The following is a 27,954-nucleotide window of genomic DNA, read 5'->3' as shown; positions in this document are numbered from 1 at the left end:
GATTTGTGTCTTGTTGATGGTGGATCAGCTTTGGGGAGTCAGGAAGGAGTTACTCACTGCTGTGGTCCTAGCTTCTGACCTGTTCTTGTAGCCAAAGTATTTGTATGGTGAGACCATATCTGTGGAGTGTGTAAGAGAGCAACAGAGTTAATGTTTTGAATTCAATGATCCTTCTTCTGAACAACTCTCCCACTGATTCGGGTAATTGAAATTTGAGATGAGGCATGATGATTGGCTTGTTCCTAGTCATTAGACAACAATCCTGTATCTAACCACTTATTAGCTTTCTCAGATCTCATGCCATTGAAACCTCTGTTATTGGATTGTTCCATGCTCTTCTGGACATATTCCCTCTTTCCACCTTTCATAAACTTGAATTCAACCAAAGCTCTATGCCCCATATTCTGACAGGCATGACGACTCACTCACTCCAAGTCCCTATGCATGTTGACCTACATTGGCACCCTGTCTAATAATTTCTTAATACCGTAATTCTCTCCTTTCCTTATTTTCATGTCCCATTACTGTCCTCCCCCTCTCTGTCACTATGATCTCCACTGGCTCTAGAAACGTCTGAGATCCTTAAGCTGCTCCAATTCCCACCACTTCCACATCCTCAATTTTATTAAGTCCACCATTGACTGCCATGTGTTTGTCTGCCACGGTCCTAAGGTCTGGAATACCGATCCCATACCTCTCCACCTTTCGATTTTACTCTCTCCTTCATTAAAGCATTTCTTAAAGCCTCTGTACAAGATTTCACCATTTACCTTATTTCTCTAAGTGGGAGAAAGTGAGGACTGCAGATGTTGGAGAGTCAGAGTCGAAAAATGTGTCTCTGGAAAAAGCACAGCAGGTCAGGCAGCATCCGAGGATCAGGAGAGAGTCAATGTTACAAACATATGTCCTTCATCAGGAATGTGAAGGGGGAAGGAGGCTGAAAGATAAATAGCGGGGTGGGGGTGGAGCTGGGGCTCACACTCTACCAAGGAAATGCAAATCCTGGGCCTCCTCCACCAACAAATGAAAGCCACCCGCCAACTGGAGGAAGAACACCTCATCTTCCGCCTCAGGACCCTAAAACTACACAGCCTCAATGTTGACTTCACCAATTTCTAAATCTCCCCTCCCCCGCCTCATCTTAAATCCAACCCTCCAACTCGGCACTGCCCACTTGACTTGTCTACCTGTTCACCTTCCTTCCCACCATCTGCTCCACCCTCCCCACTGACCTATCACTTTCACCTCCTACCTGCATTCACCTATTAACATCTTCCACTTACCTTCCCTCCCAGCCCCACCCCTGACCTCTGCCCCCAATCCCCCTTCATTTATCTCTCATACCCTTCACCCTCCACCCTCCACATTCCAGATGAAGGGCTTGTACCCGAAACATTGATTCTCCTGCTCCTCGGATGCTGCCTGACCTGCTGCGCTTTTTCCAGCTCCACACTTTGCAACTCTTATCTCTTCAAGTGGATCATTGTCAGCTTTATTTGGTTACACGCTTGTAAAGAATCTTGCAGTGCTTTATTAAATCAATGGACTTGTTTAAAACAAGGTTGATGCTCTGTTTCATTTATTAGACCATTACAGCCAGTCTCTGTCACATTAGGCATCACCACCTCAGCCTATACCTCAGCATCAGTTGCCAGCTCCTCTTTATCATCTTTCTTGGTGAAAAGCTACTGACTCATTCATAACTCCACAGTACACTATTTGAATGTCAGAATTTATGCTCCAAGCAATGTTTCCGGGAGCAGAGCATTACTAGAACACAATGCCGTCAGTGTTTCTTAAGGTTAGTGACTTATTTTGGCCGTTTCAATTTGCCAACAATGTTTCACCTTTTATTCCGAGCTGTGAGTCACATTTTGGATGCCAAGATTGCTTTGCTGAATGAATTGGTTATTTCAACAGATGCTAACGCTCCATGCAAGGAAGTTTTGAGTGAAGTTTGAGTCTTTTGAGGTTCAAAGAAATTGACATAAGCCAGTGAGCCAATGGCAACTGTATTGCAGGAGCACGTAGCTGGATTCCATGAAGGTGTGTCATAAGCCATTGCAAGGAAAATGTCAGGATATTCAGGAATATCTGACTCTTTCCAAGTGCTTGTCAGAATCTCGATATAAAACAGATAGGCTTATTTTCTGGTACATCATACACATAACCTTGAAATGTTATAAACTTGATGATTTTTAACATTAAATGACAACTTCTCACATGAGATTCTAGTGTGGGAAGTTGCATATGGCATGGTTCAACAAAAAACCAGCAAAACTGAAATAGGATTGCTTACGCTAGTATGTAAGGCTGCAGCTAGTCATGTACAGTGGACTTCTGACAGGAACGTAGGCAGGAAGGTCAGTGTGTCACACATAGTTTTCTATCTATTACAAATGCTATTAACAACTATTTGATCACTACCTTAGTTTAAAATGCCCTCTTGGTATAATGAAGGAAGCATTGCCCCCAATTACTGTGTCAAGCAACAACCACGATGTTACTCATTGTGAATGATTCTGAGCACAAGGCTTAGTTCTTTCCCAATGTATTCTCACAGCTCTGCTATGCTACTTCAAACCTCACCACTGACCTGCATAGACGTAGAACATAGAACATAGAACATAGAACACAGAAGGATACAGCGCAGTACAGGCCCTTCGGCCCTCGATGTTGTGCCGACCGAATCCTACCTAACCTATACTAGCCCAATAACTTCCAAATGCCTATCCAATGCCCACTTAAATGACCATAAAGAAGGAGAGTTCACCACTGATACGGGCAGGGCATTCCATGAACTCACAACCCGCTGTGTGAAGAATCTACCCCTAACATCTGTCCTATACCTACCACCCCTTAATTTAAAGCTATGTCCCCTAGTAACACCTGACTCCATTAGCGGTAAAAGGTTCTTAGTATCTACCCTATCTAAACCCCTAATCATCTTATACACTTCTATCAGATCTCCCCTAAACCTTCTCTTCTCCAATGAGAACAGCCCCAAGTGCCTCAGCCTTTCCTCATAAGATTTTCCTACCATTCCAGGCAACATCCTGGTAAACCTCCTCTGCACTCGTTCTAAAGCTTCCACATCCTTCCTATAGTATGGCGACCAAAACTGCACACAATACTCCAGATGAGGCCTCACCAGAGTCTTATACAACTGCAACATGACCTCAGGACTCCGGAACTCAATTCCTCTGCCAATAAAGCCCAGTACACCATATGCCTTCCTCACAGCACTATTTACCTGGGTGGCAACTTTCAGAGATCTGTGTACATGGACACCAAGATCCCTCTGCTCATCCACACTACCAAGCAGCCTACCATTAGCCCAGTAATCCATCATCTTGTTATTCCTACCAAAGTGAACGACTTCGCACTTAGCTACATTGAATTCCATTTGCCACATTTCCACCCAGCTCTGCAACTTATCTATATCCCGCTGTAACCTACCACTTCCTTCCTCACTATCCACAACTCCACCGACTTTTGTGTCATCCGCAAACTTGCTTACCCAGCTTTCAAGTCCTTCCTCTAGATCATTTATAAAGATAACAAAAAGCAATGGTCCCAAAACAGATCCTTGTGGTACACCGCTAGTAACTGCGCTCCAAGATGAACATAATCCATCAACTACTACCCTCTGTCTCCTTCCAGCCAGCCAATTCCTAATCCAAACCTCTAATGTATCCTCAATGCCATACCTCCGAAGTTTTAGCATTAGCCTACCATGGGGAACCTTATCGAACGCCTTACTAAAATCCATATACACAACATCTACTGCTTTACCCTCATCCACTTCCTTAGTCACCTTCTCAAAGAACTCAATAAGGTTTGTGAGGCACGACCTGCCCTTCACAAAACCATGCTGGCTATCCCTGATCACGTTATTCCTACCCAGATGTTCATAAATCTTATCCCTTACCATTCTCTCCAAGACTTTGCCCACCACTGAAGTCAGACTCACTGGCCTATAGTTACTAGGGCTATCCCTACTCCCTTTCTTGAACAATGGGACCACATTCGCTATCCTCCTGTCCTCTGGTACTATTCCCGTTGACAATGACGACATAAAAATCCAGGCCAATGGCTCTGCTATCTCCTCCCTAGCTTCCCATAGGATCCTGGGGTAAATGCCATCAGGCCCAGGAGACTTATCTATATTCATCCTTTCCAATATTCCCAAAACCTCTTCCCTGCATATTTCCAGGGCATCCATTCTAATTATTTGTGATTCCATATTCACATCAGCAACAGTGTCCTGTTCCTGAGTGAATACTGATGAAAAGTACTGATTTAATGTCTCTCCAATCTCCTCCGCCTCCACACACAACTTCCCACTACTATCCTTGACTGGACCGATACCTACCCTAGTCATCCTTTTATTCTTGACATACCTATAGAAAGCCTTTGGGTTTTCCCTAATCCTACCAGCTAAAGACTTTTCATGTCCCCTTCTCGCTTCTCTTAGCTCCCTCTTTAGCTCCTTCCTGGCTACCTTATAACTCTCAATCGCCCCTACTGAACCTTCACGCCTCATCTTTACATATGCCGCCTTCTTCCCTTTCACAAGGGACTCCAATTCCTTACTAAACCACGGCTGCCTCACAAGGCCCTTTACACCATGCCTGACTGGTACATACCTATCGAGGACACGCAGTAGCTGCTCCTTGAACAATCCCCACATCTCATTAGTGTTCTTCTCTTGAAGCCTGTTTTTCCAATCCACACATCCTAAGTCATGCCTCACTGCATCATAATTTCCCTGCCCCCAGCTATAGCTCTTGCCCTGCGGTGCACGATTATCCCTCTCCATCACTAAAGTAAAAGTCACCGAGTTGTGGTCACTGTCCCCGAAGTGCTCACCTACCTCCAAGTCTAACACCTGGCCTGGTTCATTACCTAGAACCAAATCCAATATAGCCTCCCCTCTTGTTGGCCTGTCGACATATTGTGTCAGGAAACCCTCCTGCACACATTGTACAAACACCGACCCATCTAATGAACTCAAGCTATAGCTCTCCCAGTCAATATCTGGGAAGTTAAAGTCCCCCATAATAACCACCCTGCTACCTTCACTCTTTTCCTGAATCATCCTCGCAATATTATCCTCTACTTCTCTAGGACTATTAGGAGGCCTGTAGAAAACACCTAACAGGGTGACCTCACCTTTCCTATTTCTAACCTCAGCCCAAACTACCTCAGATGGCAAGTCCTCTTCCATCGTCCATTCCACTGCTGTGATACTATCTTTGACAAGTAATGCCACGCCTCCCCCTTTTTTACCCCCATGTCTGATCCTACTAAAACATTTGAACCCTGGAACGTGCAACAGCCATTCTTGTCCCTGTTCTACCCACGTCTCTGTAATGGCCACAACATCGAAGTCCCAGGTACCAACCCACGCTGCAAGTTCACCTACCTTATTCCTTATACTTCTGGCATTGAAGTATACACACTTCAATCCACCCTTCTGGTTACAGGCACCCTCCTTAGAGATCGCTGCATTATTCCTAACCTCCCTATACTCAAGGTCCTGTACCCTAAAGCTACAGTCCTGGTTCCCATGCCCCCGCGGAGTTAGTTTAAACCCTCCCAAAGAGCACTAGCAAACCTCCCCCCAAGGATACTGGTGCCCCTCAGGTTCAGGTGTAGCCCATCCTTTTTATAGAGGTCCCACCTTCCCCAGAAAGGACCCCAGTTGTCCAGAAACCGGAATCCCTCCCTCCTGCACCATCCCTGTAGCCACGCATTTAACTGCTCTCTCTCCCTATTCCTCGACTCTCTATCACGTGGCACGGGTAACAAACCAGAGACTACAACTCTGTTTGTTCTAACTCTGAGCTTCCAACCTAGCTCCCTGAAAGCCTGTCTGACATCCTCACCCTTCTTCCTACCTATATCGTTGGTGCCAACGTGGACCACGATCTGGGGCTGCTCCCCCTCCCCCTTAAGGACCCGGAAAACACGATCAGCGACATCACGTACCCTTGCACCTGGGAGGCAACATACCAAACGTGAGTCCCTGTCGCCCCCACAAAACCGTCTGTCTGTACCCCTCACTATCGAGTCCCCAAGAACTATTGCTCTACCTTTCTCCACCCTACCCTTCTGAGCAACGGGGCCAGGCTCCGTGCCAGAGGCCTGAACCTCGTTGCTTGCCCCTGGTAAGTCATCCCCCCCACAAGTATCCAAAACGGTATACTTGTTCTTGAGGGGAATGACCGCAGGGGGTCCCTGCACTGGCTTCCTCCTCCCACTCCCCCTCACTGTCACCCATCTATCTTGAACTTTCGGAGTAACTACTTGCCTAAAGCACCGATCTATGACCTCCTCTGCCTCCCGAATGATCCGCAGTTCATCCAACTCCAGCTCCAGTTCCCTAACACGGGTTTGGAGGAGCTGGAGATGGGTGCACTTCTTGCAAGTGTACTCAGCAGGGACGCTAATGGCTTCCCTCACCTCATACATGTTGCAAGAGGAACATTGCCCTCTCTGCACTGCCATCCCTCTAAAAGTAAGCTTTCCTTAAAAAAAAACAACAACAAAACCAACTGAATCTAAAGAAACAAACAAGGAAAATGCAGCACTTACCCGCTAGTCACAATTGGTCTTATTATTAGGTTAGAGGAGGTGGAAGGGTGGGAGGCACTACTCGTGTAGTGCCTCGGGTGACTCGCCTACGCGTTTAAATAAGGGGAGAAAAAAAAAACCTTACCCAAGTAACCTAGCGCGCCTTCCGGGTCTGCTACCGCTTTTTTTGAAAGTGGTATTACAATGATACTCAAGTGCTTGACTTCATCCGAGGCAAAGAGGTTCACTTGACTTCTACCTTCAGAATCCACCTCCTCCACTATTGGTCCTGAGTGCCTGCTGTGTGTTCAAGCTACACAATACACTGACCCATTACAGCTACATCAGCTGTCCATCCTTCTGTTGTGGCAGCAAGGACAAGAGCAGCAACTTCCTGATACAACCATCAATTTAAGGCTTCTGTCCAAATTACACACTTACTGACTGATCTGAACGTGATGGTTATTGTAGAAGTCCTGCATAGAAACATATACATTAGCGAGTTTTAAGAAGATTTGTAGCTCTATCAATAAACACATCGAGTTAGATCCCATCTACCACCCCCTGAGAAAAAGAACAGGAAGTGATTTCACCACAGGAAATGACATCACCAACCCAAAGAAACTCAGACACATAAATAGAAAGCAGGAATTATCAGCAGTGCTTCGCCTGAGGCCCATTGAAGATGTTACCTAGAAGGATGATGAAACATCTGGAAATGAACCTTCCAGCTCAGCGAGCAAACCTACATCCAGAACATACGCATTGGCCAGTGTGATGTAGGGTAAGATACTTTACTTTAGGGTTTGGATTTTGAATGAGTGATATATGTGTTCTGATCTGTATGTATGAGAGGGTGTTAATGATTCACTTGTCAGTATTTCTGGAACCATGATGTTTTGAAAATTAAAACTAGGACAAGAGAGAGAATTCTAGAGACATAATGGGAATTTGTTTGAGTTGAGATTGTTTTCTGTTCAAAGAGATCCAAAGAGGAGTTATATTGAAGAACTCATTTTCTCCTGAAGAAATGAGATAGGTCAGACAATTCTGCATAAGGTTACATCAGTGTAAGGGCTTTAGCTGAAAGCTCCAAACCAAAAATGTAGGTTCAAACCCCAAAGGCGATAGGTGAAGATTAGAAAGTTGAAGCGCAGTCATTTGACTCATCAAGATAAATATTAACAAACGTTAAAGACCTGGAATTGAAAGAAACTATTAAGGTTAGCCATGGTTTAAAAACTGAATGTGGGGTTATAGGAATGTGTGGGGGCAGGGGGTTTGGGGTTGGGTCTAGATGGGATGTTGTTTGGAGCATCGGTGCAGACTTGATGGACTAAATGACCTTGTTCTGCATTGTAGGAATCCCATTAAAAAAAAATTCAATGGATAGATGGGATCATATTTTTACTGTGTCTCAAGTTCTTTCAAATTGCATTTTATGTAAAAAGCTTTGTTTATTCTATTTAACATCATTTATTTTGTGAAATAAATTGTTTTATTGCCAAAACTAAAGCTGCGGCATTGCATGCTTACACTTCAGTGAAGGACAAGTTTGTTCAAAGAAAACAAATATGAGCTATCAAACCAATCTGGGATGTGACTTACCCCATCATAACATGAGCTCTGATCATGAACAGGAAAGAAAGGGTCCTCTCATTTCCATTTTATTTTTAAAAGTTCCCATTTTTCATGTTTGCTTTAAGATAAATTAACTATTTCAAACTTTTACTCCATAAGTATTACTGAAAAGGGTACACTTTGTTGAAGCTTTTTGACTTGCACTTAGATTGACAATCTGCATGTGAAGAATGTGAGGGGAAAACCACGTTTATACTGTGTGAGAGGACAGTGCTGATTGGTTGACAAGTGGACCCTGATTGGTAGAATTGTCGCTAGAGGGAATATCCCCAATTCAATAATGAATAACAGTTAACTGCCAAGATTTGTTTAAATTTAAACCTTCTAGGTTGGCTCTAATTGGTTAAGGCATTGTCCAGACAGTGGTGCCACGTGTGTTGCTGAATTGAAACAAGTGCTCTGTGTGTATATATGTGTGTGTGTGTGTATATGTATGCGTACGCGTGCGTGCATGTTCTTTCAGTCTGATATATGTAACACGTGTAAGTGCATCACACTCAGGATTAGTTAGTAAATATTATCCAATTTCACATTGATTGTTTCTGTTCTGCAAGTGTAGCCTGGGTGGATCAATACCTTACTTGTTGCAAACAACTGAAGGGATATGCTGTTTGTTTATTTCATTCATTCACGGGATGAGTGTGTCACTGACTAGGCCAGCATTTATTGTCCATCCCTAATTGCCCAGAGGGCAGTTAAGAGTCAGCCACATTGCTGTGGATCTGGAGTCATGTGTTGGCTAGACCAGGTAAGGATGGCAGTTTCTTTCCCTCAAGAACATTAGTGACCCAGATGGGTTTTTCCTGACAATCAACAATGGATTCATGGTCATCATTAGACTCTTAATTACAGATTTTTTAACATTGAATTCAAATTCCAGCATCTGCTGTGGTGGGATTTGAATCCAGGTCCCCAGCATATTACCTGGGTCTCTGGATTAACAGTCCAGTGATAATACCACTGCCTCTCCACATACAATCTGCAAATCTTTGGTATATATGACAAACATGTGTCTTTTTCAACAGTACTAATTTTCTGTGTCACTAAACTACTATTGGTACTCCAGGGGCAGAACCTCCGAAGCACCAGAAGAACAGAGAAAAAAATGAGGAAAATCGCATGAAATGGTCACTTTAAAGCTTCTTGACTTTGACAACAATGAGTTCCACTTTCCAATCGACTGCTGAAGGATAAGATGAGAGTGTCACTACTGAGCAGCAATAAATCTACTTACATACATGAGCACTTATCTGACTAATCTGACTATGAGTTCCCTTCAACTCTTTTTTCTGCTGTTTCCCATTCTCCCTGCCAGATAAAGGCTAGATACTGACAATCCCTGACATGGAAGTCAGAGTGGTTACTTGGTGCCTCTTGTTTGCTGCTTCCCGCTGGACTTTTGCTTCGAATACCAGTCACCAACACTTCAGGGTATTCCTCCTGGGCAAGGACTGCACACATTCCTTATCCACGAATGGTAAATCTACCGTCCTCACTGCACCCTCATGACCCATCTCTGATCCACTGTGCAAGACAGTTCTGAACCACAATACTGCACTTTGGAGTGCACTGGCAATTCTCATTTCAATATTACTACCAGGACACTTACCATGCATGGACAGGTACACGCCTCATGGATTCAATCAAGCAGCAACCCTCACTTGCTCAGTTAGCACCAACTGACATTCCATCCCTGCCTCACCTTGCCATTTTGCACTTTGCCCACTCCAGTAGAATCTAAATGCTCACAGTATTTCTGTCTTGCCTTACCCCTTAGCACAGGTACAGAGCTTGTCCTGGTGGTCAATAGTCATCAGTCATGGGATTGAATGTGCTGCTGTACAGCAACATGCTGTATCAATCTCAAACCAATACCATATACCAGTTCCCTGTACATCACATACACTGCATTTGCTTCAACCAAATGGTCACGTCTAAGGGGAGCAGTCCTCCATCAGGCCAAAGGGGACATTCTTCAGTCAGGGAGCTGGGGCCAATGAATCGAGGGCATCATCCAGTCTCGGTCTAGGGATGGTCAGTCAGCTGGTTGGGTCAGTCAGTGTCAAGATGACTGTAACACTACAATCCAGCGAGCGGGCCATGTTCAGTCCTGCAGAACCAGTTCAAACTGGTCTGAGGATTTACAGAAGGTCAGTCAGGAGGGACTGCACAGATATCAGTCATTCATCAGTCAGGACAGTCAGGGGAGGGGGGTCACAATCAGTCCTGGGAATCACCTGATGAAAGTGAAGGGGATTTATCGGAGACACTGCTGTGGGTGGGCAGTTGTGGAAGTCAGCTCCAAGGATTGGAAGCAGACTGTTGGGATGCAGAGGGGACAATAAAGTTGGGAAACTCATTGGAGAGGGAGACACGGTGAAGATTATAATACATTAGAGGTCATGGTATACTGCAGAGAGGGAGGCTATCAATGGTCATAATCACCTCAACAGGGGAAAATGCAGCAAGATGGTTGGATTAATAAGCTGGAGAGCTGGGGTTCAGGAAGCCATGTGAGGGATGAAGACATCATTCAAAGAGCTGTGTGGAGTGTGCAAAAGCTCCGCGCTGATGGGCTTACCAGGGAGTGCCAATAAGGAAGGAGGTCTGGGAGAGCCTCTTTATCACCAGGCTGAGCTGATGCCCCATTGCCGAGCATTAGCTGCAATGCTTTCCATCCTTTTGTGAATCATAAATTTACACTGGAAATGGAAGACTGCTATAGCCACACCCAGAGAGGGTGGGGTAAGCACTTTCCTTTTGTCTGTGTTCACAGTGTTCACTAGAAAGCCACGTGAGATCCTTTAAGGAGCAATTGTGCTATATCAGGCCTTCACAGGGTACAGACTGAAATCATTTACAATCGAGAAACTCTCCACTTAAAATGCATGTAGCACCCGGCTGTGTGGGATACAAATACTGGGCACAAACAGTCTTGAAAGTGTCATTGGGCATTACAGATAGAAGATAGCTATTACTGTGAGGCAAAGTAATCATGAGCCACCTTAAAGTTGTCATACCCAAGCCACAATTGTAGATATTCTCCTAATTATTCTGTTATTAGTAGAGATTGAAAACATCATTGAGAGTGGAGCTGAGATTTCCTCAGTTTTTGCCTCCTCTCGAGTGCTGTAAATGCAGTGTAGGCTTAGCAGAAAATCGGATTCCACTCTGAAACAATTTACATGCACCAGCTTCCCGGTGAAATGACATCAGCAAAATGGCGCACCACCTGAAGAGGCTCCCAACCAATTTGTAAGGATTCAGTTTGTTTGGAGTCGAGCCCTGCTCTACAGGCTTTCTGACAGCAGAAACCTGTCCCAACCTGAAGTTAGGATTAGCATTTGGCAATGCTGACAAACCCAGTCTAGGATGTGCAAAGATCTGGGCCCACAAGGGGTATCACTTGTGGTCAGGTGACCCCATGACCTCTAGGGTTGTTGTGAAAATATTGGCATTTCTCCTTATCATGTTTAAACTCTCAAAATGTGGAATCCAAGTTTAAACCCAGCTGGGCTCTGTAATGTTCAAACCACAGAACTAGAACAGATAGTATTCATGCAGCCAGACCTTAGACAATTAACTTCTTGTTGAAACCAGGCCAACAACTGCCTGGCCAGAGACAAACAGCTACATTGTTTTATAATGAACCATTGTTTCCATCCCCAGTGAAGTTGCTTTGTTCGAAGAACAGTTCACTGGCTTATTGATACCCAGCTCAGTAAGAGACCAGAGGCACAATGATGAAGGGCTTATGCCTGAAATGTCGACTTTCCTGCTCCTTGAATGCTGCCTGACCTGTTGTGCTTTTCCAGCGCCACTCTTCTGACTCTGACAGAGGCAATGTGTGACAACACTTAACAGTTAAAGGTTCAAAACCATGTTTTGCAACCTCCAAGTGTGGAAAGTAGTCCCATCATGGGATCTTCCTGCCCCTATCCAATGTTAGTATTGGACATGGGCTGCAGAATGTTTGAGAAAGGCGTGAAAAGGGAGATAGACAGAGCAACCTGGAGCCCCAGTCGCTCTGATTTTGCACTTTCATCAAGGGTGTCTCCAGAGAGGACTTTTGACAGCTACACAGTATTTCCAACCCCTTGTGTCTCCTGATGAGCACCAAGAGACTGACCAGACCCAGAGAGGCCACTGCGCTGAGATGACCCGAAGATCAGAACTGGCACTGGACAAGAGGGGAAGCCCTAATTGACAAATGCAGGTCCCGAAACATCAGCTCACTCTCAAAGACTGAACAGCAGCCTATCCCAGCCTTATTGAACAGGTATTACCAGTCCTTGAAGGTAAACAATTCAAATACCACGATAGGGGCCTGTGGATGGGGTGAAGCGAATCCTGAGAAGCGTGTGTCGGAATTAGATAGCAAGTGTAGATTTGAGATTGTTTACTGAAGAGTCCTGTGAAGAGATTAATAGTTTAACTGAAGTACAAGAGTAGAGTCTAATAAAGATTTTTTTACCTTGAAAAAGTATTCATTGAAAATGTGTTGGATCTTCCTGTGACCCTTGTCCCTTTGTCTATCTCACCATGTAATACGCCTGAGCTGAAAAGAATTACAAGGTCAAGGTTAGTCAGGGCACATTTATCCAGCTTTCACTTTACAGCACATTAAACTATATGCTCCGGGTTTGTTCTCCTTGAAGCAGGAGATTAGTTTTCCTTCAAAAACAAATAAAAAACACAAAGAATAGGCCTTAATGAAAGAGTCATAGAATCCTTAGTGTGGAAACAGGCCGTTTGGCTCAACAAGTCCACACCAACCCTCCGAAGAGTAACCCACCTACATCCATTCCCTAACCTATTACTCTACATTTCCCATCACTAATGCACCTAACCTAGTTAAAAATCACACAACACCAGGTTATAGTCCAACAGGTTTAATTGGAAGCACACTAGCTTTCAGAGCGACGCTCCTTCATCAGGACAATCACCTGATGAAGGAGCATCGCTCTGAAAGCTAGTGTGCTTCCAATTAAACCTGTTGGACTATAACCTGGTGTAGTGTGATTTTTAGCTGTATACACCCCAGTCCAACATCGGCATCTCCAAATCATGGCACCTAACCTACACATCCTTGAACACTACAGACAATTTAGCATGGCCAATTCACCTAACTGATCACATCTTTGGAAAGCGCGTTGCCATTCAAGCCCTAAATTAGACTTTTGAAGTAAGGCCTTAGAGTTGAGAACAAAATAAGCGAGGAAATATTTAACATTGTTGACATTAATTTTGTTGGTGTATCCTGTCTCATTCACAAGGGTGACCAGCTTTACTTATGATGGGCTGGCCAAAACCCACATAAAGAGTACCCTCAGTGCAGCCACAAACTTCTTTGAAATCGTGAAAGATTAGGAAGGCAGAGAGAAACTGTTTATCCAGAGGGTCACAGGTTTAAAACAATTTGTGAAAGAACATGCGGTGAAATGAGGAAAAATTTCTTCACACAGAGAATTGTCAAGATCTGGAAGATATCTTTTTTTAAATTCATTCACAGGATGTGGCTGTTGCTGGCTGGGTCAACATTCAATATCCATTCATTCAATACATTCAATACCATTATGGGCATCACAGTGGCTTAGTGGTTAGCATTACAGAGTCACAACGCCAGGGACCCAGGTTTGATTCCCACCTCAGGTGACTGCGTGGAGTCTGCACATTCTCCCCATGTCTGCATGGGTGTCCTCCGTGTGCTCTGGTTTCCTTCCACAATTCAAAGATATCCAGGTCAGGTGAATTGGCCATACTAAGTTGCCCATAGTGTTAGGTGCATTAGTAAATGTTGTGCAGGGTAGGGGAATGGGTCTGGGTGGATTACTCTTTGGAGGATCAGTGTGGACTTGTCGGGCCAAAGGGCGTGTTTCCATATTGTAGGGAATCTAATCCCTAGTTGCCCTTGAGAAGGGGCTGCCTTCAAGAACTGCTTCAGTCCCGTTGGTTTAGGTCCACCCACATGTTATTTGTGAGGGAATTCCCTGTTGACCCTGTGGCACTGGAAGAACAGTATATTTCTAAATCAGGTTGATAATTGACTCAGGGAGGAACTTGACATCCTCAAGTTTCTGCTACCCTTGTCCTTCTGGATGGTAATGATCATGGGTTTGGAAGATGTTCTATAATGATTGTTCTTGAATTTCTACAATGCCTCTTGTAAATAGTACACACTGCTACTAAACATCAGTGTAGCAAGGAGTGGATATTTGTCAATGTGGTGCCAACCAAGCAGATACTTTGTGCAGGGTGATGTCAAACTTCTAGAATGTTGTTGGAGCTACAATCATTCAGGAACGTGAGGAATATCCCATCATATCCCTGACTTGTGCCTTGTAGATGGTGGTCAGGCTTTAGGGGATAGTAAGCGAGTTACCCACTGCAAGATTCTAACCTCTGAACTGCTCTTGTAGCCATCGTATTTATGTGGTGAGACCGTTCAATTTCTGGTTAATGGTAACAACCTGGGGAATTCAATAATGGAAAATGTCCACAGCTAATATTCTGATTTTCTTTTACTGGAGATGGCCACTGCCTGCATCCTGCATCGATGAATTGCACATGCATTTGAGAATGATATATCTTTGGGATTATGAGGAAGAAGATTGAATATCAGAATAAATAGCAGAGCTTGTTTAAAGAGAACGATAGGTGGAATGATTTGGAAATGCCGGTGTTGGACTGGGGTGTACAAAGTTAAAAATCACACAACACCAGGTTATAGTCCAACAGGTTTAATTGGAAGCACACTAACTTTCGGAGCGACGCTCCTTCATCAGGTGATAGTGGAGGGCTCAATCCTAAAACACAGAATTTATAGGAAAAATTTACAGTGTGATGTAACTGAAATTATACATTGAAAAATACATTGAAACAGACAATCAAGGTATTTTTCAAAGTATAATTTCAGTTACATCACACTGTAAAGTTTTCCTATAAATTCTGTGTTTTAGGATTGAGCCCTCCACTACCTCCTGATGAAGGAGCGATGCTCCGAAAGTTAGTGTGCTTCCACTTAAACCTGTTGGACTATAACCTGGTGTTGTGTGATTTTTAACCTTGATAGGTTGAATGGTCACTTTTGGTCTTGTTAGGGTCCAAAGATTCCAAAAATCTCTCACAATCAATTCCTGCCTATATTGTCTCAAAAGCATCAATTGCTCCTCATCCTGATAAAGGGCTTATGCTCGAAACGTCGAATTCTCTATTCCTGAGATGCTGCCTGGCCTGCTGTGCTTTGACCAGCAACACATTTGCAGCCATCATTAAAGTTGCTCTAACTGATGTTGGCTTGATCTGCTTTGGTGGACAAACAGGGCCGACACGAAGCTGTCCTTGGGGACCATGTATCAGCATATGTGCCCCTGCCAACAGGGTGTCTGTCACCTTTTACATATTCACCGCAAGGTCCTGATCCATGCTAATGAGTGTCAGATTTCGCAGGAGATCTCCTGGCAGTCATATCACCCAAAACCACTCATTGTAATCACAAGTGACAGGCCTGCGCTCATTAGTGTCAGCACAGCAAATCACATGTGGTAAAACGGAGAGTGAGAAATTACTTTTTTATAGCAACATTCAAGATGCTTCTGGGAAGTGACATTAAGAATCCTTTAAGACCAGGGATCAGTCTTTGAGCGAACATTGAGTGAGCAGTACTAATGACACCACACCAGGCAATTGACATTTAGTAGTCCCACTGGTGCCAGAACAAGGCAATGAAATGATTATAATACAAACCATCATCTTTAAAATGCAGCTAATGATGAAAAGGGTACTGTTAAAATCCTGGTAAATTACTAAAATTCTGTCTCTTCAGTTTTGTTTGTCTTTTTTGACATTAATCCAAACAGTCACTCATTACCGAATCATTTGTCATGTTTAATTTGCAGTGTGTATAAAGTTGAGAAACCTTGGAGGAAAACTGCGCTATTGGAAGAGGGAACGACCAAAGCTGAGAAAGGAAGAGAGAACGGATGGAAATCAAGGCCCAGGAATTGGATCGTACTCAATCCCAGTGAGGGCAGGCTTTACACACTCAGATCAAGACTGGCGGTAGATACACGACAAAGTGGAAAGGAAGAATGAGAAAAGGATAGAATAAGAGAAAGGCCTACAGTGATATAGTGGCTTTCATGACATTGTCTGAGCTATAAGGACAGGCTGGATTAAACTAGGGCTGTTTTCTCTGGGGAAAGGTCACTGGACCCGAAACATTAACTCTGATCTCTCTCCACAGATGCTGCCAGACCTGCTGAGCTTTTCCAGTAATTTCTGTTTTTCAAGGTGTGGGGGCTGAGGGGAGACCTGGTGGAAATTTATAAAATTATGAGAGGCAGAGGTAGGGTTGACAGTCAGAATCTTTTTCCCAAAGTTGCAATGTCTAGTACCAGAGGGCTTATGTTTAAGATAAGTTCAAAGGAGATGTAAGGGGCAAGTTTTATACACAGAGAGCAGTAGGAGTCTGGAATGCACTGCCAGAGGTGGTGGTGGAGGCAGATACTACAGGGGCAATTAAGGGACTTTTACATAAGCACATGAATAAGCAAGGAAGGGAGGGATATGGGCCCAGGGCAGGCAGAAAGGATTAGTTAATTTGGCGTCATGATCAGCACAACATCATGGGTCAAAATGCCTGTTCCTATGTTATACTGTTCTATGTTCTTTGTTCTATTATGTGATGTTCTAAAGTACTTCCATAAATGAGATCACAGGCCAGTCACAATCCTCTTCCACCATGTTCTATTTTCACAGAAGTACTCGTCTGATAAGCCTACATTTATGATGGATGCCTCCTGCACTTTGAATTCTGAAAGCTTATGTATTGCAAAAAGAACTGCAGGCAAGAGATCAGAGGACAGTAATGTGATGCTGCCATAATCCCACTCTTCCATGAGAGAGAGTCATTTGGTGGTGCTTTTATCTGAGGGTTGCTAAGGTGTGGTTGAGATGGTAAAAACATCATGGCTATCACAGCCAGTGTTGGGAATTGAACCCTTGTGGTGTGGTATCACTCTAATCACAGACCAGTTTGTCCAGCAACCTGAGCTACCCAACCCAGGTGTAGATAGGGAGAGGAAAAGGTAAAGAGTAAAGCGTATTAGCCAACAACTTGAGCTCATGAGAATACCTACTTATATTTAAAACATTTTGGAAAAGTTGGAATCTATGGAATGGTTTGGATGTTTTCTAGATGAAACAGTGTTTTATCAAACAATGAGGTCAAAAGTTTAATATGTTCTATTAATCACCTGCTGTCTACAGGTTATTAACTTTGGAGAAAACAGCCAAGCAAAACTTTCAAAGCGATAAGAGATGGTAGTTGTTACTGGTTTTGAAATTTCTAGAGATCTCCCTGATAATATGCAAAACACTCAACCCCAAGTTGATTACAATCAGAACTGGACCTCTACTAGCCACCTGCAGTGGTCTTTGTTGTTAAAATGAAATTCAGTGGTTGTGTCCTTTATTTCTGGAACAACTGAGTAGTGACCTTCTAGAGGTTTATAAAATCATGAGGGACAGAGATAAAGTGAGTCTTTTCCCCAGGGTAAGGGAATCCAAAACTAGAGGGTAGAAGTTTAAGTTGAGAAAGGCGAGATTTAAAAGTGATTGGAGGGAGCAACTTTTTCACACAGAGGGTGATGTTTATATGGAATGAACTGCCAGAGGAAAAGTGGTGGAGGTGAGTACAGGTACATAGAAAGGAAAGGTTTGGAGGGATATGGGCCAAATGCAGGTAAATAGGACGAACTCAGTTTAGGAAGCCTGGTCAGCATGAACGTGTTGGGCCAAAGGGTCTGTTTCTGTGCTGTATGACTTTATGACCATATAACTATGCTCTATTCATGGTAAAGTAAACTATGACAGTTCGCTGGCTGACAAATTAAAAATAACTATTTTGGGCCACATCCTAAATAAGTGCCCATTACAGATCATTCTGCTGCAAGATGACAATTGTGTTCCTTTGTGACCTCACAGAAAATAGTGCTGTGTAAAGACACTATAGACAATCAGACTGTAGAAGATTGTTAATAGACATTCACTACATCTGTTCAGTATATTCGTCAATTGCATTATAGCCAATTTGTATTGATAAAATGTGCATTATAGCAGAATGACCTGTCCAACAATAAGGGGAGATTGGGGGCGGTGCAATGGCTCAGTGGTATGCACTGCTGTCTCACAGCAGCAGGGTCCCAGGTTCAATTCCAGCCTTGGGTAACTGTCTGTGTGGAGTTTGCACATTCTCCCTGTGTCTGTGTGGGTTTGCTCTGGTTTCCACCCACAGTCCAAAGATATGCAGGTCAGGTGAATTGGCTATGGTAAATTGCCCATAGTGTTAGGTGCATTAGTCAGAGGGAAATGGGTCTGGGCAGGTTACTCTTCGGAGGGTCGGTGTGGACTTGTTGGGCCGAAGGGCCTGTTTCTACACTGTAGGGAATTTAATCTTGTCAAGATGAAAAGACTAAATCCGAATCAAGGCCATTCTAAGATCCACAAACCTCTTTTTCTTCAAATCGTTATCAACTATCACTAGAACTGAAATGGCAGTGACCCTTTTGAGATGATGAATGTATAAATTAACATACAAATTGGGAACAGGAGTAGGCCACTCATCTCTTTGAGCCCTGCTCCACCATTCAATAAGTTCATGGCTGTTCCAAGTGCTCCAATTCCCATCTGCCCCGATCACCTGCACCTTTCAAGAATGTGATGCCAATCTAAAAATCTGACACTTCTGAAATTCCTTTGACATCATCTGGAGCAAGGTTTGAGCTCAAAGCAGTCAGTTACCAGAAAACTGACTGGATTGGTTGAGGATGAAACTGCTCCCTTTTTCAACAGATATTCGATTGAATTTTTTTTCTAATACGAAAAGGCAACATCTCATTCCTTTGCCTTTGTAAGTCAACGGAATTCAGTACAATAGGAAGACGAGTAGAACACCGAACGGAGAATTCACCACAAGGGTACACAGGAAAACAACACACACAGACCAAGTCCTAAACTATGAAAGTAACCACCCCAACACACACAAACGAAGCTGCATCAGGACACTATTCAAAAGAGCTACAACACACCGCAGTACACCAGAACTGCGAAAAGGGGAAGAGGAACACCTATACAAGGTATTCGCCAAAAACAGATACCCGCGCAACTTTATCAACAGATGCCTACGAGATAGACCACGGAACGAGGACATGCCACAACCAAAAGGACTAGCCACACTACCATACATCAGGAGTGTTTCAGAACTGACAGCCAGACTACTGCGACCCTTAGGACTCATAACGGCACACAAACCAACAGCCACGCTCAGACAACAACTTACTAGAACAAAGGAGCCAATACCCAACATGAGCAAAACTAATGTAGTTTATAAAATACCATGCAAGGACTGCACAAAACACTATATAGGACAAACAGGAAGACAGCTAACAATCCGCATACATGAACATCAACTAGCCACGAAACGACACGACCAGCTATCCCTAGTAGCCACACACTCAGACAACAAGCAACATGAATTCGACTGGGAAAACACTACTATCATAGGGCAAGCCAGACAGAGAACAGCCAGGGAATTCCTAGAGGCATGGCATTCATCCACAAACTCCATCAACAAACACATCGACCTGGACCCAATATACCAACCACTACAGCAGACAGCTGAAACTGACACTAGGAAGCGGCAAGGACAGACCACTATAAATACCGGAAGAAACATCAAAGAAGCGCTTCGCAGGAGGCTCCAAAGCACTGATGATGTCTCCTAGCCAGGGGACGAAACGTTTGCAACAAAAACTTCCAGCTCGGCGAACAGAACCACTACAACAAGCACCCAAGCTACAAATCTTCGCACAAACCTTGAAGACGAGTATTTCTACAGCACCTTTCAACAGGATGGGACATTCAAAAAGCACTTCAGAATCAGCAATGCATTTTTGAAAAGCAAGAAGTATCTTGTCAATATTTGTCACACAATATCAACAGATAAACAGATCATCTGGTTACTATTACATTGCTGTGTTTGGAAACTTGCTATGCATAATTCAATTTCCATATTTCCTACATTACAGCAAAAACAGCTCTGCAACCAGACTTCATTGTTTTCTGAATGTGCTGTGGTAATAAAAGGGGCTATCTAAGTGCAAACACATTCTCCTTTAACCAGCAGTGGCATTAAGTTCCTCAAAGGTCCATCACAAACTGTTCAAGGTCAGAATCAGCCATTTCTACAGCGGCCAGTGCATACTGGAAAAAATCCGGATAATGGTTCCAAGTGTGTTCCAAAGAAAATTCCTCACCTTTGTTCACAAAACTCACAGCATCTTCCCTACCCTAAAAATCACAGTGGTCCACAAGGACAAATTAGCCTTTAATAATATTAAATCTTCAAAAAGAAAATCTGACCTTCATTTTTGAACACATAAAATTTCCCAGAATGAAACAATGGCATTTCATTACTTGATCCTAATAGACTCATGCCTCCTCTCAAAATTTTAAGGGGTAAATATTTGAATACCAATTCTTGCTGATCCTTATGAAATAACTGCAGTCAACTAATTTGATTTGAATTATTGTCATGTGCATTAACTGTGAACAGTGTTATTTAGTGCTGCCACTCTCTGGCACCATTTTAAAACACAGAAAATAACTGAAAACACAGAATATAAAGTCAGAAAAATAAAACAACGAAGTTCATATTATAGTCTTATCTCAATAAAGTTAGGTGGTCTTGGAACAATGTCCCTAATGTTTCTGCAGATGCTGAGAAACTACACTGAGTCTGCAGAAGCAATTCCCAAGGAGGGTTTTGGAGAAGGGGAGGCAATCTCTCTCTTTAGCCCTGTAGCATTGTCAGACATAAGAGAGAGAAACCATGGCAGCAGTAAAAAAAATTCACATGAACAGACGGAAAATAAATCAGAGAAGGAAACAAGATCACTGGATCTCGATTTAATGAAGTTTCAGTTCAAAAGCTGTCTGCAAGCAAAACATTTGCTCAACAGTGGCTCCTCTGCCTCTGAAATAAACATCTTAATGGTGAAGGTTATAGAATTTTAAGTGTTCACTCTGTTGTATTATTGAACCTGAGAGCCAGGAATACTCTCGTAGCTGCTCCCAGTAAAGGAAAGGATTAGAAAGATATGAGCCATATGCAGGGAAATGGGGTTAGCATGGACAGATATCTTGGTCAGCACAGACCAGTTTGGGCCAGTCTGTGCTGTAGGACTCTACGACTCTATGACTATCACCATACAATGAAGCAGATACCTTGATTAAGCCTTAGACAGGGTCTACATTCTGTTAAACCTTTATCAAATTTGTCCATGAGATATGAGTGTCACTGGCTAGACCAGCATTTACAATCGGGAGGGTGATTAAAATTCAACAACACTGCTGTGGGTCTGGTGTCACATGCCAGCCAGTAGATTTCCTTCCCTAAAGGGCATTAGTGAACCAGACGGGCTTTTACAACCATTGACATTGATTACAATTAGGCCAGCCTTCTACTCCAGGTTTTTATTGAATTCAGGTTTCATCATCTTTCATAATAGGATTTGAATCCATGAGCCCAGAATGTGAGCCTATATTTCGTAAAGGGCTAGTGCAGTCCACTACACCACCATGTCCACATATGGTTGCTCGTTGACACTCCTGTATTTGGTATCATCCATATGAGCAAAAGGTTGAACTCCAACTAAACTCCTGAGACACAATTTCCTAACGCACTCAAAGCAGAAACTGCAGCCTGCAATCTCTAACAAGTCACTTCCAGCTGCACCTTTATCACCCATCTTTTATGGTAGAGCTTAATCTTCAGACCAGAAAGGACAAGATTAAGGGAGGATTAAGGGATCTACTCCTTTCAAGATGAAAGGTTTTTAATAGCTCCTCCACCACTGGGAGCCTGCCCACTAACCTTGATTGTATGACAAGCCTGTCTTTTAGTCATTAAGTAACTGCTGCAAGGAAAGCCCACCCTCAGGTTGGAATATTTCCCAACCTGCAAGTGGCAAGTGATGAGTAGATTGACACAGTGGCCTTGGAAATATACTTGCTCTCTTCTTGTCATCTCAGCAATTAAGTTCTGGGCAAAAAAGTCCATTGGAGACTTTCTCAACCTGTCACCAATTTAGATCTTAATTGGTCCCTTTTGGGGACTGGAACTCTCACCACTTTCTAATTCCCTGCCTGCCTGAGGGTAAAACAAGAAAACAATCAGAAAGTGCTGAAAAAACGACAGGGAAGCAGAGTCAGTGAGGAACGGCCACTGGACCGAAGGCGTTGTCTCTGCTTGTCTTTGTAAGAATATTCCCAGACCTGCTGAGTTATTCCAGCACTTTCTGGCTGTATTTTGGATATCCAACCTCTTCAATTCTTTGTTTTTGTTTTAAGATAATAAAGGGGAGTGGTTGCATGACCGAGAAACCAGGACGACTTGAGATGGTCCTCCCTTTGCCCCAATCTCAGGTGAGTAGGTGGCATGAATGAGGTTAAAGGGAATGGGCCCTGAAAACTAATCGTATGCCCTTGTCTGTGGCATCCATGATATCTGTCACCCCGACACCGACCCCATGACACAAAGCTAAAAATCACTGACCTTTCCATCGCTGGATACCCCAACTTTTGTGCCTTTAGAATCTAGCATCTGATTGGCTGGCAGCTTTTGACAACCTGGCATCAAGACTGTGGTAAGCCAAAACCTTGGCCAATGTTCTATTTGATGGCTGAGGATGTGCTGATTTGTCCCAAGACCCTCGCCAATGCTCTACTTGTTGGCTCGGAATGAGTTGATTGATGCATTAAAACAGTGTGTTCTCTCAGCGATGGAATGGTGTGCTAGTGACCATGCTCAAGCCCCATTATTTGAAAATAAAATTGCAAAACCAAGTCCTGAGTGACTGCTTCCCTCATGGCACTTGTTTCCCACCTACATTTCAGCACGATGGGTCAGTCGTTAGTACTGCTGCCACTCAATGTCAGGTTCGATTCCATCCTCGGGCAACTGTCTTATGTGGAGTTTGCATATTCCCACCTTATCTGCATCCGGGTGCTCCAGTTGCACCCCCCCCCCACCCCCACCCCTCCACCATCCAGTCCTCACCCACAATGTACAGTTGAGGTGGATTGGCCATGTTAAATCATCCAGAGTGTCCAGGGATGTGCAGGGTAGCTGGGTTAGCCATAGGAAATGCAGGGATAGGGGAGGGTGGTGAGTCTAGGTGGATGCTCTTCAGAGAGTTGCTGTGGACTTGATGGGCTGAATGGCCTGCTTCCGCACTGTATAGATTCTGGATTTCAGCCTGACAGCAAGGTTTGGAATCCTGCTGGGAACATCTCACCCTAAACTCGGAGCTTTCACCATGGGGCAGCAAGATCTTTTGCTTTGATGTAGTTTAAACTCAGCTGTCTGGGTTATTTGATGATAGGAAGCAGAAGGGATATGTTTCTGTAACCTTTGGCCCTCACCACCTGTGCTCCCATTGCAAGTCAAGCTGAAGCGTCTGGCTATCACATAATTCATTTAACAGGTCCACACAACGTTCGGCAGCCAATTACTGGCCCCAGGATCAATGACAATTCTTCACAGCAAGAACCTCTATTCACTATGCTGTATATGAGTTATTGGATCGATCTTTTTCTCTCCTTTTTCAAACTGTAAGAAGCTGGGACGCAATCCTAGAAACCACACACAGGAAGAAAAATGAACGACTTGCACTTGTGAAAAAAATGCATTTCGCCATGTCAGGATGTTGGAAAATGCCTTACAACAACTAAAAGATACCTCTGAAGTGTAGCCATTGCTCTCAGTCACATGAAGACTCACTGCAGAAACTCATGACCTTACATATACTTCATTCTCAAATTAAGGAACAGGCGACTGTGAGATGGTTGTAAGGGAAGAAACGTACCAGTCAATTTTCTTTCCTATAGTGCAGAAGTAGGTCATTCAACCCATCGAGTCCATGCTAACCCTCCGCAAAGCAGCACACCCAGACCCACCTCCTATTCCATAACCCTGCACGGCTTATGGGCAGCATGGTGGCACAATGGTTAGCACTGCTGTCTCACAGCGCCAGAGACCCGGGTTCAATTCCTGACTCAGGCGACTGACTGTGTGGAATTTGCATATTCTCCCCGTGTCTGCGTGGGTTTCCTCGGGGTGCTCCAGTTTCCTCCTACAGTCCAAAGATGTGCAGGTCAGGTGAATTGGCCATGCTAAAATTACCCCTAGTGTTAGGTAAGGGGTAAATGTAGGAGAATGGGTGGGTTGCGCTTCGGCGGGTAGGTGTGGACTTGTTGGGCCGAAGGGTCTGTTTCCACACTGTAAGTAATCTAATCTAATCTAATCCACTCATCTGCACATCCCTGACACTATAGGCAAGTTATCATGGCCAATCCACCTGACCTGCACATCTTTGGATGGTGGGAGGAAACCAGAGCACCCGGAAGGAACCCACACAGACACGGGGAAAATGTGCGAATTCCACACAGACAGTCACACGAGGGTAGAATCGAACCAAGGTCCCTGGTGCTGTGAGGCAGCAGTGCTAACCACTGCAATTACAGCAACAACTTATCCCATTGATTTTGTTAATGGGATTGGAAATTGCTAAATTGATTTTGCAGAGAGCTTCCAGCAGGTTTGGCAGGTTGAATTGTGTCTTTCTGTGTTGTAACCATTTCATGATTCTGCAAGACTCTGGACTGGAATTTCACGTACTAACTCAGCAGCAAGTGTACTCACCACAGATCCATGGCTCATATCAAGGGCCTACTGCTGAGACCCAGTTCCAGATGAAAGGGAAAACCAGAACTCAGTGAAGAAAGCACATAGTTAATCATTCATGTGCTTGACATTTAAATTACTGCTGGGACAATGTAATTTGAAAAACTAACACAATCATCAATGGCTTTGCTAGTCATAACGTTGTTCATTCATTTGGGTATTATAATTCTTTGGATTGCAGGTTAAGTTGATTTATATAACGTTGCTTCTGAAAATATTTGATGTCTGGTATGCAATGTATCTGGAATAGATTTCAACTCTTCCTAATGAGCTGCACTCCAAATCTATTTCATCATCATTAACAATTAAGAAATCATTGCTTTCATTGTTGAGAAAGAGAACTTCTGTCATCATAAAGTAGAAATTACTATTGACTATTCTAGTGGGTAATTTAGATGGAAATCCCCTATTCATTGTTTCAACGGTATGTTGAATCTGCTTATTTTAATAAATAATGGTTAAACTCTACTGTCAAAATCCCAGACAAATGAAAACCCATTAATACTGACAGTACTATGATTATCACAATGAAGCAAGAAACAGCCTAGATTGGCATATCTATGTTGTCGCCCATTTCGAAATTTGGATGGAAGATTAACCAATTGTCTCAAGAAAAGCAGCAAGTTAGATAAAGGTGTGGGAATGTTAGGGTGGGATGCTCTTCGAAGGTTGGACTTGTGTATGGACTTGTTGGGCCAAATGGCCTGTTTCAACAATGTAGGGATTCATTCTATGAACAGGGGACAAATGATTTATTCCCATTCTAATGCCATTACATAAAGAATCAATTTGTCCTCTTGGAGACTGGACATCAGACCTCCCCTTCTGCCCCTTTCAACATAAGCAATCAGTGCCTTCCTGAACATTTCCAAAGATCTGTGTTTCACTGCCATTAATATTGAGTGAACATAATTAATGTCAGAATTTTGTAAAGTTATTCACCTTTTCCTAATTATTTAATTAACAGTGTTTATAATTTGCCAGAAATATGTGCTATGTCCTCCATTAAGGGGGGAGGTGGTGGATGAATGATATTGTCACTAAACTATTCAGCCAGAAGCTCAGCTAATGTTCTGGAGATCTGGGTCTGAATCCTGCCATGGCAGCTGGTGAAATTTAAAACCAATGAATATTTGGAATTAAGAGTTTAATAACCAATGAAACCAGCTGATTGTGGGAAAAATCCATCTGGCTCACAAATGCCCGCTTACTTCACCTTGTCTGGCTTACATGTGACTCCGCACTCACAGTAAAATGGTTGATTTTCAACTGCACTCTGAAATGGGCCCTAGGAAGGAGGATTGGTGACAGCAGCCTAACTCAAACCGGCTTTGTCCGTGTCATGGCAGAGTTCTATCAATCCCTACAAAATCGAAACCAAAAGGCATGAAACTGGACAGACCTACAGCGCATGGACTACAGCAGTTCATGAAGGAAACTCATGACCATTAGTACCACAAGGGCAATTAGGGACAGTCAACTAATGCCGACCCAGTCAGCAAGCCCACATCCCATGAATGAACAACAAAAATTCATATCGCAGTGATGCAGCCTGTGACATTGTGGTCGAAGCCATAGAAACATAGAGATGTACAGCACAGAAACAGATCCTTTGGTCCAACTCATTCATGTTGACCAGATGTCTTAAGTTAATTACTCTAAGCCTTTCCTATTTATATACCCACCCTGGTGTTTTTTTAAAATGCTGTAATTGTAATAACCACCACCACTGCCTCTGGCAGCTGATTCCATACACGCACCACCCTCTGCGTGAAAATGTTGCCCCTAAGCTCCCTTTTAAATCTTTCCCCTCCCATCTTAAACCTATGCCCTCTAGTTTTGGATCCCTACCCTGGGGAAAAGAACTTGACTATTCACCCTCACCATGACCCTCCTGATTGTATGAACTTCTATAAGGTCACACGTCGGCCTCCTATGCTCCGAAAGGAGAAGGAGCTACATTTCATTTATTTCTGAAAAACAACTGTGAAATGTAACCCCGAAGTATGAAATAAGATAATAGACAAATGCTACAACAAGTGAAGAAAGTTACATTGTTTGGTGAGGGGGCTGTCTTTAAAGTGCCAGTGATAAGGATATCCACATTGTAGTGTTGTCACTACCTCCAGCTTATACTCTCAGCAAGCTTGTGAATCCACTAGAAGGCTGGAGTCAGTAAACCTATCCCGTGATGCCAACTCTAAATCATAATAATGTTTACTGCTTGTTAATTGCATAATTGTGGAAGGCATTAACTGTTGTGGCTCTTTCAATAGGAATGGATTGAACAGGGGAATCTTAAGTGAAGAAGTGAATGTTTGGTTACATTAAACTCTGAAAATAAACACTCTTATAAGTGCGGAAAATGTTATTTCCAGTTCTGTCCTCCATACTGAGGCTTTCTTGTGTGTAAATAAAGGACTACTGTCAGAGAGGCATAGTCATACAGCAAGGAAGCAGACCCTTCAGCCCAACCCATTCATGCCAACCAGTTTTCCAAAACCAATATGGTCCCATTTATTGGTAGTTAGCTCATATCCCTCTAAACCTTTCCTATCCATGCACCATTCAAATGACTTTTAAATGTTCTACATGTACCCGCCTATATCACTTCCTCTGGCAGCTCATTCCATATATGCCCCACTCTCTGTGTGAAAAAGTTACCCATCAGGTCCCGTTTAAATCTTTCCCCTCTCACCTTAAACTGATGTGCTCTAGTTTTGCATTACCTGTGCCTGGGGAGAAGACCTTGGCTATTCATCTTGTCTAAGCCCCTTATGATTTTATAAAACTCTGTAAGGTCACTCCTCAGCCATATGTACTCTAGGGGAAAAAAGTCCTAGCCTATCCAGCCTCTCCTTAGAACTCAAAGCCTCCCGTCCCAATAATATCCTTGTAAATCATTTTTGCACTCTTTCCAGTTTAAA

Source organism: Hemiscyllium ocellatum, chromosome 13 (assembly GCF_020745735.1).
Source record: "Hemiscyllium ocellatum isolate sHemOce1 chromosome 13, sHemOce1.pat.X.cur, whole genome shotgun sequence".
NCBI classification, from domain to species: domain Eukaryota; kingdom Metazoa; phylum Chordata; class Chondrichthyes; order Orectolobiformes; family Hemiscylliidae; genus Hemiscyllium; species Hemiscyllium ocellatum.
This window is presented reverse-complemented; position numbering follows the sequence as displayed.